The sequence below is a fragment of the Cornus florida genome, unplaced genomic scaffold (assembly GCF_030987335.1).
Source record: "Cornus florida cultivar Cherokee Brave unplaced genomic scaffold, ASM3098733v1 CherokeeBrave_3.0.0_Hap2_Chr07, whole genome shotgun sequence".
Classification (NCBI taxonomy): Eukaryota; Viridiplantae; Streptophyta; class Magnoliopsida; order Cornales; family Cornaceae; genus Cornus; species Cornus florida.
The window spans coordinates 61686404-61710310 of record NW_026775577.1 but is presented as its reverse complement, the minus strand read 5'-3'; the positions used below and the strand labels follow the sequence as shown (position 1 = coordinate 61710310).

Here is a 23907-nt window from a genome sequence, read left to right as displayed (position 1 = left end):
AGGAGAATGATTAGGAAAGGAAGACACTTCATTCGCCAAGTTTTGATTGATCAATTGATCAAACTTTTGAGATAAAGACTTCATCTCGGCGGTTATATCATTTGAGTGGTCAACTTGATGTAAGCCAACACTCTTCCTACCTTGAGAATTTCTACCATTCCTAGATGACAATGTTCTATGCAAAGAGTTTTCACTCATGCTCTCATAAAGACGCCACACGTCTTCCTCTTGCCGGTCTATATAAGAACCTCCCATTGAAGCATCAATTAGCCTTTATAATTGTCCGATAAGCTTTCAAAGAAGAATTGAACCAATTGCCATTTAGGCATGTCATGGTGAGGACACTTCCTAAGCAATTCATTGAAGCGTTCCCATGCCTCGTGGAAAGTTTCTCCCTCCCCATGTGTGAATTCCCTAATTGCGGTTCTCATAGCATTGGTCTTCGAAACCGGATAGTACTTTTTCAAAAATTCTTGTTGCATTTCTGCCCAAGAAGTTATAGAAAAAGGCCTAAGGTTGTTGAACCAATACTTCGCCTTATCTTTAAGGGTGAATGGAAAAAGTTTCAGCCTTAAAACTTCTTCCGGCATGTCCGTGTATCGAACGGTAGAACAAACTTCAAGAAACTCATCCAAATGCTTGTAAGGTTCTTCACTAGGAAGTCCATGAAAGTTAGGTAGCATTTGGATAGTTTGTGCTTTAATCTCATAATGGTGTGCTCTAAATGGTGGCAATTGAATGCATGTGGGTGCATTATACTCATTAGGCACATAGTGATCTCTCAATGCGAGTGGTGGATTAGCAACTTGAGTTTCAACATGGACACCTTGGTTATATTGAGCTTGATTAATGATGGGGGGTTGTGGTGCATACAATGGCCTTGGAATTCCCATTGGAATTTGGCCTTGTTGTTGAGGAGGTTGATGAATGTATGGCCTAGGCATGCCTAATGGAACTTACATATTATCATTTTGCACATTAGGGTGAAGGATGCCTTGTTGGTCTATGTGACCAAGGTCTTCAACATGATCATCATTGAGAGCATCCATTGGTAGATTGGTTCTATGTGAACTTCCTCTTCCCCTTGGATTCCTAATAGTGGATTCTAAAAGCAAATCAAGAGGGACAAGAGTAGGTCTCAATGAACGACGACCATGCATGCACAATGCAACACGAATAAGCAACTTTCTCAACAATGCAATTAAACTTCACAACCATAATTTTCAAATGCAATGTATGTCAAATAAATGCCTCCACGTGGGCCCCCGATTTAACTAAGGAGATTGAGTAAGAAGGTCTCATAATAGTCCTTTAGCACTTCAACTCCAAATTTAAAAGCTTAGCTTAGCAAAAAAATTTTAGCAACTCTTCATTTTAAGCATTTTTCCTTTGCTTTGCTTTGCTTCTTAGCTTGGAAGTTCTTTGCTAGCTCCTTGCTCAATGCACCTTGTTAATGAAGAACAAACTTAATAAGTAATCAAAAACAGAAAATAAAAAGAAAGTAAAGACACGATCAGAAGAGTACTAATCCTAATTGAATTTCACAATTTGACGTTGCCAATTTAAAATCCCCGGCAACGGCGCCAAAAACTGACCGGTCCTTTACAAGGGTCGCGATACCAAGTCAAGCTTGAAGAGTTGTGTGTGTTTAGGAGGTGGCCAAGTTTTACATTTATTAAAAGCCAATACTACCTTTCTCTATATAAAATATAGATAGGGCGAGTAGGGATCATCCCAAGGGATTTGATGGTGTATCGAATTGTGAACTATAGTAATTAGGGTTAGTAGGTCAAGTGATCACACAATTGGTTGGTTGGTTGATTAAGCTGAATTGAATTCAACTAAATAAAATAATATGAGGTAAACAAGAGAGAGAGAGGTCATAGGGTGTAGAGATCACCACTAAGCAATACTTTTCTATACTACTAACAAGTGATCAATTGAGGGTAATGGATGTGTTGCAATATGATAAGGGTGTGTGTGCATTAGGTTAATTCAATTGGCAAGGATGACAAATCAAGCAAGTATTGTCTAAACATCATGTGAAGAGCACAATATATCTAAGCAATAGAGCATATATTGTTTAGACAACATGGGGATAGCACAATAGATCAAAACAAGTCATTAATCCTTCATTAAGCTCACAATCCACATGCAACACAATATTAGAGGAATATGCCATTTGGACTCACAAGCATGGAACATCAAACATCAAGAGTAGATTGTCCTCCCATCTAACATTATACTACCACTACAATAAATCTACACTACTAGCATGAAAATAAAGCTATCTAGACTAGGGGAGAGGCACAAACCATCAAGAATAGGCATAAACCATCAAATGAACCAAAATAGCATTCATTAAGCATATCATCTTGATAATCTCTAGATCTATAGTATCAATACACATAGACATGCATCAAAAACACTAAATCTAGAGATAAGCACATGAATATCCTACTTTAGCATACATAGACATATGGGTAGCATAGAATAGTCAATTGGAAGCATTAAACCATACAAACCATGAAATAATCAAGATTTATATATACATGAATATCAAGATGTATCATACAACACTAATCCCTCAATAATACACAAGATTAGAGTATAGAAAGCATGCTTGGGGCTAACTCTAGCCCCAAGAAGATGTCTAGCCACTCATGGTAGTGATGATCCAACCCTCAAGGGCTAACTCCATGGATACTCCTTGTAGATGAAGATCTCCTCCAATGGTTGCTCTAGCTTCCTCCCTTTTTCCTCTCCAAGAATAGCCTCCAAGATGATTTTCAATGTGTCACAAGAGACTTTAGGCTCCTCACCAAAAAGTGTATCATATTCCTTATATAGGTAGGTCAAATACACCCTATGATGAGCTGTGGTCGTGCAAGACATATTCTCCAATGATTGGGTGAAGGACGGAATAAATGAGCTGGACTTTAACTTTTTCTCGCTGGAGGAAGTTCGATCGATCGAACCTTAACTTGGATCGATCGAAGATGGGTTCGATCGATCGAACTGCATCTCGGATCGATCGAAGTGGTCTAACTCCTCCGGATAAGGACAAGGCTGAGATATTTCGAAGATATTTATGGGGAAAAGGACAAAAGTGGTTGGTAGGCGTACAGCTGTGGATAAGATCAATCATTTGAATAGGACAAAATAGGGTTCGATCGATCGAAGGTGATGTTGGATCGATCGAACATGGAATTTCAGCAAAGGCCAAGGTTGGATCTATCGAGAAGTACTGTGATCGATCATAGATGTTCGATCGATCGAACTCTAAGTTGGATCGATCGAACTTTTCAGCTGCACAACTTTGATTCCTTTTTGCTCCTTGCTTTCTCCACTTTGCTCCCTCCTTTGGTTTATCTCAGGATTGTTTCAATTAAGCTCTTATTTGGCTGAGTTAGCTCAATTTTGGGATTAGTGCCTGAAAATATAAATAATACGTAATAAGTCTAAAATGGCAAAGTAAGATAGATAAAGGTACTAGAATGCTTAAGCTTAACGGGTTTAAATGCGCACTTTTCAGTGCTCATCAGTTCACTTGATTACTTTCGAGCATTGGATAACATTGTTATTACTTTTATATTCATGAGAATATGTTTTTCCTTATTGAATATATTGTTGCTATGTGTAAGGAATTGCACACTTTGTATTTAACATCTTTCATGCCATAGTAGTTGTAGACTTTGAGCATGTATTGTATAAGTTTCCAAAATTGGATTGTGCTTAGTAAATAGTTGATATCTTGCATATACATTTTGATATATATATACGTTGCTGCGCAATTTGTTGATTTTGGAAACTTGGGGATATCGTTGTTTGGTTACGGCTAGGACTTGGTTCTAGTACGGGGGATTGTCCCTCTATATAGTCTAGTGCGCACATAGGGAGGTTACCCATCGGCTAGTAACCCTAAAGTAACTATGTTGTCGGTCTGATCCGACGTGACGTCCGAGTATCCACTTTGTTAGATTTCATATTTTATTTCAAGTTGATAATTAGATGATATCGTAACTTGTTGTTCTTTGTTTGATTTCCCATTTTAAGTTACAAGATGTTAACCTTGAAAAATCATGCTTTCAGTGTTGTATTGGAAGTTTCAATGTTGGTTAAATTGCATCGATATCATAATTTATGTTTTGATGTTCAAATGTAGTTTAGGAATGATCCTATAGATTCACTTTGAACATGGATGTTAGGTGGCATGACCCACTCTTGTTGTTTTCGTATCTTGGATTTCAAGTTGAAGACTTTGAGGATCTATATCTTGTTGCTTTGTATAACATGTTTCCATGTTGTTTGAATTGCATGAACAATGTGATTATGCTAGAAATGTTTTAAGGTAGCTTAGGATGCTTCCTAAGTCTCATTTTGACATAGACGTTAGGTGGCATGAACCCCTTTAACATATTTCACCCTAAGCTAATAAAACTGTAAAACGCTAGGTCGATGCATGCTCATCTCTAACGAGTAGCTTTATGTTACTCACCCCTATGTTACTGGGGTATATTTTAGGTACAAGACTCAAGACTTGAAGATTTCATTGCCTTGGATCGTTTGGTAGCTTTATGTATCAAACTTGTATTCTTTGATTCTGCGTATGTAAAGTGTACATAAGTACATTCCTTTTCATGCATTTGACATGTAGGACATGAGGCCAAGGGCCAAGCAAGTTTATATTTGCACTCGTATGCAATTGGTGCCATATTTTGCTTGAAAATGTATTTTTATCAACTGTGGAGGCTTTGTATGCCAAAACATGTTAATGGAATGTAAAGAGGCTTTAGGCCTTGTTGGTATATCTATTTTATCATATTGCATGCACTTGCATACTCACTTTGGCAAACAACACCATCCTTGATGAAACAAAAACTCTAAGTAGCATTTTTAGGGAGTTTTACCCTATTCTGTTCCAGGGGCATTTTGGGTATTTCAAAATGCTTTTTTTTCATTTTTCCTTGTTAGTCACGTAGAAAACTCAATTTTGAGGGGGGTTTCTTCTTTGTATTTTTCCAGAAAATATCATCTTGGCGCTCAAAATTCCATATTTGTTCGGAAAATTCTTGCTGCCAGGTTTTGCAGATTTTTAGTGCAAATGTACTTAGTACTATTCATTGACTTTTTTTTTGAAAAGTGTGACGACTGATCCAAAACTTCCGGGGGTCTTGTGGGTGTATTTTAAGATTGCATTTTTAATTTAAGCAATTTAAAAACCTCCCAAAGTCCTATTTTCTTTCTTTGGGCAGCAGCTCGAAGAAATTTTTACCCTCCTTGACCTGATTTTCTTGGGGGCATTCTGGGCATTTTACAATGCATTTTTTTGTTTCCGTTAGTATACGGGGTAGGAAACTTGATTTTAGGGGGGGTTTATTCTTTGAGTTTTTCCAGAAAAGTCCATTTAGATGCCCGTTTTTACTCTCAGTTGCAGCAGTAGTGGGTTGACGGCACTGTAGCTGTCACGGCCTTCGTCGGGCCGCCGCAACGTCGATTTTGTTTTTGACCTTTCTCCCTCATCTGGACTCCAAATCAAGTGAATTTTTTTTTTTAAATTGATTAATTTTTCATTGTCTATCCAACGGTGTGCTCAGTTACACCCAGATATTTCTTGATAATTACCAGTTGACCCCTTTTAGCTTTATTGCTCATTTTTCTTTGTTTTGTCGTTTCTCCTTCGTCTGGAATCCGAATAATAAAATTCTTAAGTCCATCATGATTAGTTTTTCATTGTTTTCATTGTTTTCTTTTTATAAAATGACCATTTTGCCCTAGGTTCCTTTTTGTCCGTTTTTGAAACGACACTTCCGCATTTGTTTTCCTTTGGGTTCCATGACCTCATCGAGGGTCACATTGGTGTCTTAGAGACGCATTGTATCTCTAGAGACTGTTGTTTCACCTTTCAATTTTGCATTTCGGATCTATTATCGGGTCATCTTTTGGTCATCACTGACGCACCGGGTTTACAAAACTTCGACCATCACAAGTGGTATCAGAGCTCCCAGGTTTAAATACCTTGGGACGACGGGTTTTGGGTGCGTATCACATTTCTGTTGCTTTGTTTTACGTGCTTATATGCTTTAAGATAACATGTTTTGATTTGATAACATGTTTAGGTGCTTATGTGTTATACGTGGTATGCTATTTGTTTAACTTATTTTGATTCCAATATAAAGAGCATGACATATGATGTATGCTAGATTAGATTCGCATATACATAACTGTGTTGCATATTTGGCATGACACGGGATTGGTCATTGAGGCACGAGTTGAGGTTGATGGTGATTGTTGTCACGGTTGTATTGTAGTTTAGGTTGTTGTTGACCTAGGGTTGGTTTTGAGGTAGGTGGAGAGACACCTTTTGTTTAGGCTTTCGTGGGGTGAGCCATTAGGCACAACCGTAGTGCTGGATTTGTTAATTTTAGGCCATGGTTAGGTTTTAGACCTTTTGGGATCCTTGGTTGTTTTGGAAGGTTCCTCTTAGATTGCAATTTTCGTGGGCGGGTACGTTGTGGGCGGGTGCATGGCACTGTCATGCTATCGTACTGGCAAGCTACAAGTGCAGTTCGGATGGAATCAGTGTTGGGTTTTGTTCCGACAGGTGTAGTCTTTTTGGTCAGTGATTGATGGTCATTTTGAGGATGATTTTGGAAATCGTTTTGATTGTTCGATTGTTTGGTTAGAGTGGCCATTTCATTTAAGTTCTCCTTGCGTGATAACGCTTTCGGGATCAAGTTGATTGATTGATGTTTAGGGTTGGTGAGAGCATTGCACTATTAGTGTCACTTATAGTATCACCTTTAGACTGGAAATGGATTGTTAGAGTCTTACCATCGTGGTAAGGGCTCATGTTTGTTTTAAGAAAGGTTGTTGTTGCGTTGGTTTTTGGAGACAGTTATGGCTAGGGCCGATCATTCCTTCTACCTAGACACTCTAGACACTCAAGGAGACGATGTCTATTGGGTTCATTGTTGCATCACTTTTGTTTTCTACAGTTTCATTTACTACCATGTTAGTAGTATGATTTATGTTATTGCGATACATGAGTAGGTGGAGGTCTATCCACATTTGCTTTCCAGTTATGTGGCTTTAGCATGCCTTCTTTATATGCTTAGAGATGTCATGTTATTACTATATTTTTGTGACATGACTTCTGTGCTTACGTGGAGCATGTATTGTATAAGTTTCCAAAATTGGATTGTGTTTGGTAAATAGTTGATATCTTGCATATACATTTTGATATATATATACGTTGTTGCGCAATTTGTTGATTTTAGAAACTTGGGGATGTCGTTGTTTGGTTACGGCTAGGACTTGGTTCTTGTACGGGGGATTGTCTCTCTATATAGTATAGTGCGCACATAGGGAGGTTACCCATGGGCTAGTAACCCTAAAGTAACTATGTTATCGGTCTGATCTGGCGTGACGTCCGAGTATCCACTTTGTTTGATTTCGTATTTCATTTCAAGTTGATAACTAGATGATATCGTAACTTGTTGTTCTTTATTTGATTTCCCATTTTAAGTTGCAAGATGTTAACCTTGAGAAATCATGCTTTAAATGTTGTATTGGAAGTTCCAATGTTGGTTAAATTGCATCGATATCATAATTTATGTTTTAATGTTCAAATGTAGTTTAGGAATGATCCTATAGATTCACTTTGAACATAGACATTATGTGGCATGACCCACTTTTGTTGTATTCGTATCTTGGATTTCAAGTTGAAGACTTTGAGAATCTATATCTTGTTGCTTTGTATAACATGTTTCCATATTGTTTGAATTGCATGAACAATGTGATTATGCTAGAAATGTTTTAAGTTAGCTTAGGATGCTTCCTGAGTCTCATTTTGACATAGACGTTAGGTGGCATGAACCCCTTTGATATGTTTTACCTTAAGGTGATAAAATTGTAAAATGCTAGGTCGATGCATGCTCATCTCCTACGAGTAGCTTTATGTTACTCGCCCCTACGATACTGGGGCATATTTCAAGTATAGGACTCAACACTTGAAGATTTCATTGCCTTGGATCGTTTGGTAGCTTTATGTATCAAACTTGTATTCTTTGATTCTACGTATGTAAAGTGTACATAAGTTCACTCCTTTTAATGCATTTTACATATATGACATGAGGCCAAGGGCCATTAACTTGAAAGGTTACAAGTATGTTTCCTCTAAAACTCAAGTATTGCCATGGTAGCTTATTTGTGAGAAATGGAGGCTTTGTATGCTAAAACTTGTTAATGGAATGTAAAGAGGCTTTAGGCCATGTGGGTACATCTATTTTATCATATTGCATGCACTTGCATACTCACTTTGGCAAACAACACCATCCTTGATGAAACAAAAACTCTAAGTAGCATTTTTAGGGAGTTTTACCCTATTCTGTTCCAGGGGCATTTTGGGTATTTCACAATGTGTTTTTTTCATTTTTCTACTTGAGCCACGTACAAAACTCAATTTTGAGGGGGGTTTATTCTTTGTGTTTTTCCAGAAAATTCCATCTTGGCCCTCAAAAATCCATATTTGTCCAAAAAATCCTTGCTGCCAGGTTTTGCAGATTTTTAGTGCAAATGTACTTGGTACTATTCATTGACTTTTTTTTGAAAAGTGTGACTACCGATTTGAAACTTCGGGGGTCTTGTGGGTGTATTTTAAGATTGCATTTTCAATTTAGGCAATTTAAAAACCTCCCGAAGCCCTATTTCCTTTCGTTGGGCAGCAGCTTGGAGAAATTTTTACCCCATTGAACAGATTTTCTTGGGGGCATTCTGGGCATTTTACAATGCATTTTTTTTATTTTCATTAACAATTAGGGTAGGAAACTTGATTTTAGGGGGGGTTTCTTCTTTGAGTTTTTCCAGAAAAGTCCGTTTAGATGCCCGTTTTTACTCTTAGTTGTAGCAGTAGTGGGTTGTCCTCGTCGGGCCTCCACGATATCATTTTTGTTTTTGACCTTTCTACTTCGTCCGGACTCCGAATAATGAAATTCTTGAGTCCATTATGTTTAATTTTTCATTGTCTTTCCAACGGTGTGCTCGATAGCACTTGAATCCACTTTTGTAAAATGACCATTTTGCCCCTAGGTTCCTTTTTGTCTAATTTGAAATGACACTTCCGCATTTGTTTTCCTTTGGGTTCCATGACCTTATTGAGGGTCACATTGGTGTCTTAGAGACGCATTGTATCTCTAGAGACCGTTGTTTCACCTTTTGCTTTTGCATTTCGGATCCGTTATCGGGTCATCTTTTGGTCATCACTGACACACCGGGTTTACAAAACTTGGGCCGTCACATTACTAGTCATTTCGGCCAACCGAAACTCCATTTCGGTGGACCGATGGCATTTGGGAATTCCATTGCATCAAAAACATCACTTTTTAGTAGCCAAAAGTACTGTTCAAGGCTATTTCGGTCGACCGAAGGCTCATTTCAGTCTACCGAAGTAACCACCCCTTAAAAACATATTTTTAGTAAAGTTTCTGGTTATTTCAGTTGACCAAAACTCCATTTCGGTCGACCGAAATAGCATATATTCCCACATTCTCTCAGTTATGTTTCAGCACTGAAGTTCCAACTTCAAACAATCATAATTTCTTCGTTTCTAACCCAAATAGGGTGATTCTTGAGCCTAAACTCAAGGATTTTGAGTCAAATTTCTAATGGTACCAATGCCATTCTCAGATTCCATTCACAGTGAGAGTTATTCAAGTTTTAGTGGGATAGTGTTAGTTTTTGCTTAAACTAGGAAAAGGCGTTTTGTTGGATTCTTGTCCAAAGTTCTTAGAACCTCTTGGAATGTTATGAAATGATTAGATTAGGTTGTATTCACCTTGTTTGACTTATTTAGAGTCAATTTTCCCTTTCTAATTATGAATTGACCATTATACCCTTCATTAACGAATTTTGCTCGTTTTTGGACACCGTTTACTCCTTTCTCTCTCTTTAAGTTCCGTGACTTCATGGAAGGTCACATGGGTGTCTTAGGGATGATTTATATCCCTAGAGACCTTAGTTTATCATTTGCTTCCGCATTTCATATACGTCACCGGGTTAACCTTTAGGAAATCATTATACACCGAGTTGAAAAACATGGATCACGACACTTTAGGTCTTCATTTGATACATGCCTCAAAAATCTATCTTTGGTTCTTAAAAGATGTTGTGAAACAAATCTCATTCTTAGTTGGGAAAAGAGTCATTCATGGTTCAAGAAGGGATTGTTTTGGGTCATATCATCTCCAAAAGGGGTATTGAGGTTGACAAAGCAAAAGTTGAGCTCATTTCTGAAATGCCTCCACCTGCTACAGTAAGAGAGATTTGCTCATTTCTTGGTCATGCCAGCTTTTATTGCCACTTCATCAAAGACTTTAGCAAAATTGTTAGACCCTTGTGCAATCTACTTGCCAAGAAGACTCTGTAGTCTTTGATCAAGTATGCCTTAATGCTTTTCATACACTTCGTGGTTTATTGCCATCTGCCCTTGTTATGCAACCTCCTAATTGGTCATTACCATTTGAAATCATGTGTGACGCATCTAACTATACTATAGGAGTAGTTTTGGGACAAAGGGTAGGAAAACTTCCATGCGCCATATACAATGCCAACAAGACATTCTCGGGAGCTCAATTGAATTACTCCAATACCGAGAAAGAATTACTTACCGTAGTGTATGCTTTTGATAATTCCGGTCCTACCTCTTAAGGTCTAAAGTCATTATCTCTTTCTTTTGACTAAGAAAGAAATAAAACCTCATTTGATAAGATAGATTTTACTTCTTAAAGAATTTGATTTCGAGATCAAGGATAAGAAAGGCACCGAAAATGTGATAGCCGGTCATCTTTCAAGGTTAATGGTAGAATCTTCCCCAAGCCCACTAATTCATGATTCTTTTCCAAATGAATAACTCTTCCAAATTTCTAATGGAAAAATGCCTTGGTTCGCCGATATTATGAATTTTCTTGCAATTGGCAAACTTCCAACTAATTAGTTAAGGCAAGAAAAGAACCGTTTCTTTGCCAACATCCGAAAATATTATTGGGAAGATCCCATTTTGTTTCGATATTACCCGGATCAAATTGTGAGAAGATGCATTCCGGAGAGTGAGGTTCCAAGTGTCCTTGTGTTTTGCCATACCCTTGCATGTGATGGACATTTTAGTTCAAAGAAGACAGCCTTGAAGGTTCTTTAAAGTGGGGTATTTTGGCCCACCATCCATAGAGATGCCTACAATTTTTATAAGAAGTGTGAGTAATGTCAAAATATGGGATCAATGTGAAGAAGAGTTATGATGCCCTTGACAAATATTCTTATTGTGGAGATCTTTGATATATGGGGTATTGATTTCATGGGTCATTTTCCTATGTCCTATGGCTTTCAATACATTTTACTTGCCGTTGATTATGTTTCCAAGTGGATGAAGGCTTGTGCTACCAAAACGAATAACCATTCCATGATTGTTCCATTCATTAAATCAAACATTTTCACTCATTTTGGTATGCCAAGAGCAATGATTAGTGATGGAGGAAAATATTTTTGCAATCAATTCTTGAAGCAATTATATTTCAAGTACTCCGTTACTCATAAAGTCGCCACCCCTTACCATCCTCAAACGAGTGGGCAAGTAGAAGTTTCAAACCAGGAAATTAAACAAATTCTTGAGAAAACAGTAAACTCAACCAGGAAAGATTGGTCACACAAATTGAATGATGCTTTGTGGGGTTACCGAATGGCATATAAGACTCCCATTGGCATGTCTCCTTATAGACTTGTATATAGAAAGCCTTCCTATCTCCTAGTTGAGCTAGAATATAAAGCTATATGGGCAATTAAAAAGCTTAATCTTGACCTTGACAAAGCTGGAGAGAATTGTTTACTTCAATTGAATGAGTTGAGACACAATGCTTATGATAATGCCAAACTTTACAAAAAAAGAACCAAAGATTTTCATGATAAACATATTGTGAATAAATCTTTTGAACCCGGTCAAAAAGTATGGCTCTTCAACTCTAGGCTTAAACTCTTTCCTGGGAAGTTGCGTACCAAATGGGAAGGCCCATATGAAATCATTTCTGTTGCGCCTCATCGGACAATTCATATACAGAGCTTAAAAGATGGAAATACATTTAAAGTAAATAGACAAAGGTTGAAGCCCTACATTGAAGGTCAAGTTTTCCAAAGATATATGGAATCCGCACTCTTGGTGGATCCAATCTATGTTGATGTATGAAACTATTTGAACGTCGTCTAGAGACGTTAAACCTAGTTCCAATAGATTTTTCAAACTTTATTTCTTCATTTTCTTTCTAGTTTTTCATTTTCGCAGCATCTTAATAATAATCTTTCGTTATTTCATTGAAGTTTTCTAGGCATGTTTTGAATGTCTCAAAATCTGCATGTTTCCTACTTTCAAGGCCTGCTCCCTTCGATCGATCGACCTCAATTTCGATCGATCGAAAATGCGATGTAAATGTTCAATCGATCGAACAGTATTTCAATCGATTGAAATTGATTTCGATCGACCATATTTACGTTGGAAAATTTTGTTCCCAAGGCGTCATTCTTCAAGCTTCTTCGATCGATCGTGGACCAATTTGATCGATTGAAGAAATTTTTGATCTATCAAAAAAAAAATTTATTTTGGGTTCCCCATTTCTTCTCCCTCTATCATATTCCATATAACATTTGTATGCTTAATTTCTTATTTCATTTCATATTTGATGACACTTGCTAGTGTGATCATTTTCTAACAGGTTTGCGGAATCTAAGTTTGGGGGTGCGCCAAAGCTAAGCTTCTGTTATTGGGTCCCTTTTTGCTACACCCATTTGGTATACTCTTTCCATTATATATTGGTTCTTTGTACATTGAGGACAATGTACAGATTAATTTTAGGGGTGTGTTAGCATATTTTACATGTTGCACTTACTTTCTATGCATGTGACATGATTTGAGAGAGTCTTGAGCCATGATTTTGAACTTTTGAGGACCATGATACTTAGAATTTAAAAATTGTTTGACTTAAGAGTCTAATACTCCTTGTATGCCTTGTGGATGCCATTTAGGAGTAAATTTTTTGAAAGATTGATATCTTGCTTGCATTTGTAGTCCACATCATCCTAATTTTGTGATTGTTTTGAGATTCACTCTAGGATTCTACACTAGCACAAGTGCACACTAGCATTCATTTGTGGGGCACATGCTTTGTTAACTATTGATTTGATTATATCCCAATTGAGCTAGTAGTGCATTGAAAGCTTTCATTCTTGATAAATGTGGATAACAAACCATTTTCACTAAGTAACCGGGATTCTAGCCTCATCAAGCACTGAATTTCTCGCGCCGAAAGGTGGATGGCCCAAACGCTAGGTTAATAACTTGAAAAAAAAATAAAATAAAATTGCAAAAGCAAATAAAAAAAGTAAGGACTTCTCCCAAAAGGTGAGAAGTGAGAAATGATTAGATAGAGGTTGCTTTGATTTATAGCCTAGTTGATTTGAGCTTGTAAGTCCTTAGGGGTGTTTAAACACCTAATGCCCCAAAGCCGTCCAGTTTGGGAGTCATTTGTAATGCCCCTAATTTTTAAAGGATAGTCCTGACATTTATTTAATTGTTTAATCCTTTATTTAATTGCTAAATTGGTTTTTATTTCATTTAATTAGTTTAAATTGTTTTTTAATTGTGTGTTTATTTCATGGTTATATTAAATTTGGGTTTTGTTTTACTTAATTGATTAATTGTTTTGTTTAATTAATTGTCTTAAGTTAATTGTGTTAATTTTAGGGGATTTACTAATTTAATTGTCTTAAGTTAATTGTTTAAAGTGACTAGTTTAGTTAATTTAAATTACTGTTCATTATGACTGTCTTATAGTTTTATGTGCCGAAAGTGAGTATAACCTAGGTTTTATGGGCCGAGTTATACATGGATTAGGGTTTAATCATTAAGCCTATAAGATTAGGGTTTAATCACTAACCCTATAAGTATGTGTGTCACGGTGCTATAAGTATATGTGTCACGGTGGTTTAGGGTTTTAGAACAATTAAACGTAATTTTTGTAAAAGCAGAGACCGTGGGATACAGAGGGAGAATAGAGAAAGATAGGAGAGGAAGGATAGGTGGGAGCAAGGTAGAAAGAACATGGGTTTGTGGAACAGCAGTGGGGAATTGAACGGGCAATACAGAAACTGGGAATTTAGAGTTTCAAGTCTGAAACTCAAAGGTAAGTTCTTCTCTTCCTCCTTCCATCTGGCTTATGTTCTATGCACCTAGATAATCTCTAGGGTTTAATTAATTATTAAATCAGAACTTAAATGCTTACCATATAAAATATTGATGATCTTTGCGTGTTAAAATAAATTCTATTTAATGCTTGCAAGTCTTGTTTCAGTTCTCTGTTTAAGCATGTTTTGTTATTAGCAATTTTAGTTTCTGTAATTGTTTTTAACCTCTGTAAATAAATCATGGGGATGATTATGGGTTGTTATAGGACTCTTAAGATCAGTAGTGAAGAGGAACAGAGGGGTTGGACTAGAACTGTTATTGCAAAATAGTTGCAGATTTATTCCTAACGCGTGTTAGTTCGGTAGCCAATTTAACCTCTATAATTGATTCTAATGGTTGTTATCAAACCTTTGGGATGCTCCTGGGTGTTAATAAGATGCTTAAGATCTATTTTAGAAACCAACAAAGTGGTAGGAATTGATCAGAGAGGGAGCAGACGGACTGAAACGAAGCAACGGGGACAGAGGCTCTCAAAGAAGGTAAGAGCCGGTTCCATGAATGTGGGAGCCAGCTCCCACAACAAGTAGAGCCAGCTCTAAGGACTCTTAGAGCTGGCTCTAGGCTGAAAGAGCCTACTCCCAAAATTTGGAGTAGGCTCCCTTTGCAATATACGATTAATTTTAATTTTTTTTAGTTTTTAAGGCACTGTTTAGTATTCTAGACACTGTTTGAGCCTTGGGATAATTCTAATGGATTGTGGGGACTTTTCAGAGGATCTAATTACTTGATTCTAACTGTGATTAAACTAGTTGATGCATGGTTTAAGTCTCTAAGATAAAAGATAAAACAGTATAAAAGCGTATGACTTAGTACACTGTTATCGGATGGGATGAAATAAATTGTTTAAGTTAATTTAGCAATTTGTTGGACTATAATATGATTATAGAATTTGTTCTAAATCCATGATAAAGTCATTGATATATTGGATTGGGTCTATGCATGCTTTGGATGCTAGTTGTGTAAACTATTAAACTGTTTCCTGCAATTACATGGTTTAATTCTGGGATTTAAATTGCTGAAATCTTAAATACTTTTCTGCAATTATTTGGATGGTGGTTTTGAACTGTAAATTACTTGTTCATTATGCATACATTGTAATTTACCTGGATATGGAGGATTGTATGCACCGGTATGGGACGGTGACATACTGGTGATGGTTTAGCTCCAAACACCTAAACCTAACCTAACGGATTTAAGGAATGGATTTATAAATATTAAATCCTAATTTTGGTTAAGACATATCAACTGCAACTAAGTTGAGTGGCTTCCTGGATTAATGGACGGAGGTTAAATCACATCAACTGAATAAGTTGAGTGACTAACCAGTTGGTTTGTTGTATGTCAGTTTATTAAATATTTGAACTACATACCCTGGATTTGGATGGATTATATATATATGTTTATGGTACCACGAGCTGAGCTTGAGTCTCAGACTCGTTGTGGATGTGTAGCTGGTTATAATAGGTTGAGGTGTACCCTGTTAGGTCTATGTACTCATGCCCGCCTTTGGGTGCGTATTCGCATGTTGCCTTCTATTCAGGTTGAGACCCCTATTATAGACTAGTGAATGTCCCTTAGTGTGGATATATTTATACATATGGACTAGATAGATATTGTAAGGTGTCTACGGTGTATCTGCGTATCAGGTCACTATATGGATTGCAGTTAGATTAGAACTTGCTCGTGGGTCTGACCCACTCGTTTATTATTCTTTTCAGGTACAGGACGGTTCCAGCCTTAGAGCTTGATTGTGCTTGTCGAGGACATTCTCACATTCACCTGATTTCGTAGGACTTCTCTCGATGTTTCTAGCCTTATCTATTTTTCAGTTTTCAGTTTCAGTTGAAGTTTTGGTTAGGGGTCTACCAGTGGATTCCCAAGTTGTAACCTTGAAGTTTTGGAGGATTGGATTTTTATTTTTCAGTTATGCATGGAGGGTTTTATAATTAATGTTTCTTTCAGTTTTATTCCATCTTTATTATTTCATTTTGTCATCTGTGTTCGCTTTAAAATACTTTAATTGTTTGATATTCCCTCGGGTTTGGGCCTGGGCCTGATCAACCCATGTCTCGGATCCGAGGGGTATCACAGTTGGTATCAGAGCACTCCAGGTTCAAGTGTCTCAAGGACATTTCGTATTAAGACTTCCGCGTAGCGTTTTTTTTAGATAGAGCTTATGTTTAGGATTCGATGAATTCTTTTACGGTTCGTTTAAACTCATACTGATGTCTGTCTTTCTATGCTAACAGTTTGGTTAACACTAGAAGAGGACAGAACATGAATAGTCGACAGAGGAGAGCGGCACGTAGACAGCAGGAACGTCTACAACGTCGGCAAATGGAAGAAGAGCAGCAAATGCCAGGGTTTCAGGAGGAGCAGGAGGAAGTTCAACAGATTCAGGGTCGGGTCAGAGATCCAGAGATTCCTCTACACCTTAATGACTTTGTTGCTCGAGCTATAGATTCTTGGGGAAAGGCTAGGAGCTCTTTTACAAAGGGGAGTCCACCTGTGTTCTTAGGCTCTACCGATGCGAGAGCAGCTCACCAGTGGAAACAGGATATTGAGCGTCATCTTCGTTTGACTCAGTGCATGGAGGTTCAAAAGCAGATGCTTGCTACTTTCAAGCTAGTAGGGGATGCACTACAGTGGTGGGAGTCAGTTACAACCCCAGAGGAGAGGATGACATTGTCTTATGATGAGTTCAGTGCTCGCTTTGACGAGAAATATTTTCCCTATGCAGTCAGGGCAGCTATGAAGACCGAGTTTCTAAATCTATAGCAGGGAAACATGACAGTGGCGGAGTATGAGCAGCAGTTCACGCGCTTTTCACTTTTTGCACCGGAGGAGGTGGATACAGAAGAGAAAATCCGCAACAGTTTCGTTAAGGGACTGATGTGGTCTATCAAGAGAGCTATTACAGGTAGTCCAGCCTATATTACCTATGCTCAGGTGGTAGACTCTGCGCTACAGCAGTATCAGTTGACTATGGATATCAGATAAGCCAAGGGTGAGACGCGGGGTGACAGAGACTCTGCTAAATAGTCAGCTGAGAAAGGGAATGGGAATGGTCATCGACAGAATAACAAGGGAAAGTTCCAGGGACAACAGCCCTTGAAGAAGCACAAGGGTGGATCAGATGCTCCCAGGGATGTGGCACATATTCAGCGACAGAATAGGGGACCACAGGCAGGACAGGGTCAGCCACAAGCTAACGACAGAGGAGGCCATTCGGTACTTTCCAGGGTAGTTGCATTACCTGTGGGGAGTATAGTCACACTTCCTAGCAGTGTCCTACAGTCAGATAGAGACAGGGACAGGGGCAGCATGTGCAGCAGGGACAGAGGGTGATAAGCGCCGAATATTGTATATTTAAGTGCCCTAAATTGCATTAGTTAAGTCCATCGTTTGATTATTTAAGTAGATTATCTTCATTTGTGTGTATGTATATATTTTCAGGTCCTTTTGCCAAAAAAGCAGCAAAATCAAGACTTTGTGGAGTTTTGGCCATCAAAAGGCACAATTCTGAATTTCTGGCAGCAGTGGAGTCAGTACTTTGCTCACCATTTTGACCTTATAAACTCGAGAACTGGACTTCCATTATAAAATGGCATATTTAGAGCTCTGAATTAGCTTTCCAAATCTTCAAGTAGTTCATCATTCAGAGCTCGGAGCAGAGAGTTATGGCCTTGTTACCAGAGGTGCGCAGAACTGCCTGGCAGCAATGAAATTCTGCCTTGATCTTCATTTTCGACCAACCATCCTTGAGAATTGGATCTCCTCCAAAACTTAAAGTTTTTAGAGCTCTAAATTAGCTTTCCAAATCTTCAAACCGTTCAACATTTGGAGTTTAGAGCGCAAAGTTATGGCCGTTATACCAAAGTAGGTCTGGGCGGAGCAAACCAAGCATAGGGCATTCTGGCCAATTTTCGAGTGCTCGAGGCCTTATTTCGAGTGCTCGAAATTAGGGCAGATTGCTTCACGAGATCAGCAGTGGAGTCAGGACTTTGCTTGCCATTTTGACCTAGAAAGCTCGAGAACTGGACTTCCATCATAACATGAAAGATTTAGAGCTCTGAATTAGCTTTCTAAATCTTCAAACGGTTCATCATTCGGAGCTCGGAGCAGAGAGTTATGGCCTTGTTACCAGAGGAGCGCAGAACAGCCTGGCAGCACGGAAGTACTGTCTTTCTCCCCATTTTCGACCAACCAGACTTGAGATTTTGGTCTTCATCAAAACATGAAGTTTTTAAAGCTCTGAATCGGCTCTCTAAATCTTTAAACGGTTTGTCATTCAGAGTTCGGAGCGCAGAGTTATGGCTGTTTTACCAAAGTAGGTCCGGGCGAATCAAAGCAAGCATGGAGCAATCTGCTCCATTTTTGAGTGCTCGAGGCCTTGCTTAGAGTGCTCGAATTTGGGGCAGAATTGCCTTCGGGAATTCTTATTTTGGCAGCCACTTGTGCATTGGTTTCCTCATTTTCTACTTACTTCTTTATGGGTGGTTGGGGATGTTTTTTGGAGGAGAGAGAGAGCTTTGTTGAAGGAGATAAGGCAAGGAAGACCACACATATCATTATCCTATATTCTAGCAAGATAGAGGAGAGAGAAGAGAGCAAGGAGGAGGGTGTTCTTGAGTGCTACAGTAGGAGCACGAAAATGGAGTCTTAGATGGAGCTTCTTCCTTCTTCTAGCTTAGCAATGGGTAACTAACTCTTTCTCTAGGGAGGTAATGAAGTCCCTCCCTTGTAAGCATGTCCTAGGATAGTCTATTTTGGGGATTTGCCATGCATATTTTTTGGTCTTTTCATAACCAAGAGCACCTCATTTGTTATAATGAATGTTGATACATGTATGGATGATTTCTTTAAGTTGATTATCTTGTCTTAGATGATGTCTTAGAGTAATCATATTGCTTGAGTTTTTCATGGTGAGAGTGGAAGCAAGGTTATGAAATGGTTTCATGGCATGTTGATAGGTGACTTTGATAGACCATTGCTTAGGAAATCCTTTGATGGTGTATGCTTAATCTCTAACTCCATTTGCTTTATCATTTTGTCAAGAACTTGATAGTCTCTCATTTAAGTAAATGTGTATAAGCTACACCTTAGTTAGGTAGTCTAAGCATGTTTATCTTTTGATGGATTATACTTGTTTGAGACCTAATGTACCTCTTGATTACTTATATGGCAACCATGTGTTGCTATGTAAGTCTTGACCATCATATGTTGTTTTTCCCCCAATTTAGGTCTAATCTAGCATATGTATAGGGATGGAGGCGGATTCACTTCCCTAGTCTCCTCTTCTTAATCTTTTCATCCTAAATTCCTTGCAAATTAGTGTTTTATGCATTTTGAATTCCTAATTTAAGTGACAACAAACAAAACCTCTATGAACACCCCTTCATCATCCTAAGAATGACTCTAGACACTTAGGTTGCCTTAGACTAGCGCAGTCCCAATGGTTCGACTTACCCGACCAATAGCCCTATTTTACAATGATTCATGCTATTGCGAAGGTTGATGTATAGTTGATCAACCGATCAAATTTTTGGCGCCGTTGCCGGGGACTGCAAACGGTTTAGCGACCAAAGTTCTAGGGTTAATTTTAGTTTGATTGTGAATATTGTGTCTTGTGAATACTCCTTGTGTATTTTTGATCATTTTCGTGTTGTAAGATTCTAGGGACTCGAATCTCGCCGTGGGAACGCTAGCAAAGCGTAAGTCTAGAGGACCCCAGGTAAGTGTCTTGACCTTTTAGTTTCACATTGTAAGATATCGTGCATGTGTTAAGCTTAGAAGTAGTTAATTTATTTGCAAGCCCTTGTTGAGGCTATATTATTGTTTTAATTCTGTGTATAAGCATCGGTCCTTATCGTGGCCATTTATTTTCTGTCTTGATATTTGAGGAGAAAGGGAACATCGTATGTGGAGTTGTGGATAATGAATTGCTTTGTTGATTATATGCTGTGCTGTTGATGTTCTGTCGTAGGTCACTCTCTCTACCCACAATCGATTCGCCCATTGATATCAATTCTCTTGAAAGAACTCTTAGAAGAAACCTTAGGGAATCTACTCTTACAAGGGATCTTGAAACTGAATTTAATACAATGGGAGATAACGTAGGAAATCCGGGGAATGAAAGGGCTGAAATTCCTAATGTAGAACCAATGACTCTTAGAGATCATTTCATCCCTACCACCTATGCTTCTCCTTCTTGCATAGTAATGCCAAACATCGATGCAGCTCAATATGAGATCAAATCAAGCACCATCCAAATGCTTCCATCATTTCATGGCTTTGATAATGAAGATCCATATAAGCATCTTGATGAGTTCCTTGAAATCTGTTCGACCATCCGGTTGAGAGGTTTTCCGGACAATGCACTCCATCTCCATCTTTTCCCATTCTCCCTAAAGGATAGGGCAAAATATTGGTTGAACTCCCTCGCTCCCAATTCCATTACTTCTTGGGCTCAATTGCAACAAGAATTCCTTAAGAAGTATTATCTGGTGAGTAAAACCAACCAAATGAGGCGTTCCATTCTAAGCTTTTCTCAAATTGATGGAGAACAACTCCACGAGACTTGGGAAAGGCTACAAGATCTTCTTCGGAAGTGTCCTCATCATTTGATCCCAAAATGGCAATTAGTGCAAGCTTTCTATGCCGGCTTGACCGACACCCATAGATTCATGGTTGACTCTTCTTGTGGTGGGATGTTCATGTCCAAGAATGCAGATGAGGCTTGGACCTTACTTGAGAATTTGAGTAAAAATTCACTTCAACACAATTCTCGTAGGGCTCCGACCTCAACCACTCCAAAGAACACCAATCCTTGTCAACAAAAATCAATAAGGGAGGAATCATCTCAAGTGGATGCCATTGCTCATAAATTCTGCCAATTGATGGTACCACATCTTCCCCCTTCATTGTCTCAAAATTCGGCAAGTTCGGTTTGTGCTTCATGTACTAGTCCATTCCATCTCTTGGAAGATTGCCCCACACCGGAGCAATTTCCCAATCCCAACCAAGAGCAAGCTAATGCCATGTTCTCAAGGCCCGGGCATAACCCGTATTCCAATGCATATAATCCAGGTTGGAGGGACCATCCGAATTTTTCATGGAGGCAACAAGCCCCACAAAATTCACAACTTCAAAATCAAGGGCCTCAAAATCAGCCCTCTTCTCAATATCAAGGTAGGCCTTTCCAAGCCTCTTCAAGCTACCAACCTCTATACAATCCAAATGTCTCCACTCAACCTCCTGTGAATCCAATTGATGAGATAGTGGCTGCAAACAAGCAAATGATGGAATCATTAAATGTGCAAATGATGGAATCATTAAACAAGCAAATCATGGATTCCAACAAGCATCTCTTGACATCCTTGCAACCTACTCTCCAAATGGTTCACTCCCATACTCAATCCATAGCTAGGCTCGAAAATCAAATGGGACAAATAGCTAACCAAGTGAACCAACTTCTTAAAAAAGACAAGGGTAAGCTTCCTGCTCAACCATTTGAAAATCCTAGAGGAATGCATGTGATTGATGAAACCCCTCCTCCGAGTGGGCCGACTCATGAACAAGTTCAAGCTATCACCACCCTTCGGAGTGGTAGAGTGGTTGACAACAAGGTTGATGGAGACACAAGTGAGAAAAACCCTCCTTTGAAAAATCCGAATTCAAGCTCTTCAAGTCCAAATTCAAGCTCTTCTTGTCCAAATACCATTCACGGAAAGCCCACTCATGTCACCCCAAATGTGGAAACTTCTTATGAGCCAAAAGCTCTGTTTCCTCAACGTCTCCAAGAGTCGACACATTTTGGGAATAAGAATTGCAAAATTCAAGACATGTGAGAAGTTTTCAGGCAAGTAAAGATCAATCTTCCTCTCTTGGATGCTATCAAGCAAATTCCTCCCTATGCAAAATTCCTTAAGGATTTGTGCACTCAAAAGCGCACTTCCAGAAGTCATTTACCAAAGAAAGTGAGGTTAACCAAAAATGTTAGCGCGATCATTCAGCACAACACTCCTCCGAAGTATAAGGATCCGGGTGCCCCCACAATCTCTTGTGTCATTGGTGACAACAAAATCGAAAGGGCCCTCCTTTACTTAGGAGCTAGTGTGAATTTGATTCCATATTCGGTTTACCTACAACTTGGTTTGGGAGATCTTAAACCAACTCCGATAGTATTGCAACTTGCTGATAGATCTATTAAGCAACCACGGGGAATCATTGAAGATGTTATCATAAAGGTGGATAGGTTCTACTTCCCGGTAGACTTCGTGGTTCTTGATACGAAACCAGTCCCCGACCCAAGAAAACACATTCCCATAATTCTCGGACGTCCTTTTCTAGCTACAGCTAATGTTTCTATTAACTGTAGAACTGGATTGATGGATATCTCTTTTGGGAATATGAATGTTAAGCTCAATATCTTCAATGTTGTACAACTTCCTTCAGATGACAATGAGTGTTTTGCAATCACTATTGCTGATGAACACATTCAAAATCCAATCCCACCTCCTTCAACGGAGGATCCCCTACATGCTTGCTTGGTCCCTTTTGATTTTGAGGATTTTGGTGTGGACAAATCCATTCGGGAAGTCAACTCCTTGCTTGATATTCCATCACCATTTTCCTCTCCTTTATGGGTAGCACCAAATCCATCTCTATCTTGGGATTGTCCATCTCCTTCCATTACTTCACCGGAGTTACCTCAACATTTTAAAGGTAAACCACCGGACAAGGGTAAGGAGAGTGTTGGCAAGTTGCTGGAAATTTTTCCAATCATTCCGGCCCAATCTAGAATCATTGTCCATGATACTCAACCTATGAACAAACCATTTGAGTACAATGAGGTATATAACTTGGAGATTGCAAATATAAAAGGTCATGATCCTCCCATTGTTAGTCAAGACAGTGACATTCAACGAGCCTCCATAATGTCGAACAAGCAACACCTTTGCTTAAATCTGAAAATAAAATAAATGAGATTAAAAGCGATGCTCAAATCCTCTAAGGCCAAACTTGTTTCTCTTCAGAAGGATCAATATCCCTCACCATTCATTGATCCAAGTTTGAGACCATATGAAGAAGGCAAGTTGCATACGGAGCGTTAAGGATCCATCTCTCCAATGGATCCCGATCCTGGTTCGTCTAGCTATCGACATTAAATTTAGCAAAGCAAGGAAAGCAATTCTTTCAATTTCCAAGCTTCCTTCTCTTTGAAATTGCTCGTGCCTTGCAAAATTTTCTGGGAAACGGTTTAGAAAAGCCAAAAATTTGATTTTTCTTAGACCTTCTCAACTCTAATTTTCATTCCCGGAAATTTCCATCGCTTCCTAGCAATTTCATCGGATCTTAGGAATGCTACTCATGTGCATAATGTCTCATTTGTAGTACATTCTTGAAAATTTTCGCAAAATCATCCATGCATTGAAATTCTTGCACTGTTTAAAATTTTTCCATGCATTTGCAATGTTTGAAAATTTTTCAAAATTCCCCATGCATTGTCCCATGCAAAATTTCAATTTCTTTCCATGCATGCAAAGCTTCAAAAATCCATCCATGCATTAGATTGGAATAATGTGCAAAGTTTTAAAAATTTCCATGCATGGCTTGAATTG

General features: G+C 38.5%; 1 pseudogene; it reads left to right on the top strand.

The window, feature by feature from the left end:
- Positions 1-327: 327 nt before the first annotated feature.
- On the top strand, positions 328-426 carry LOC132267973 (small nucleolar RNA R71; annotated as a pseudogene).
- Positions 427-23907: the final 23481 nt, after the last annotated feature.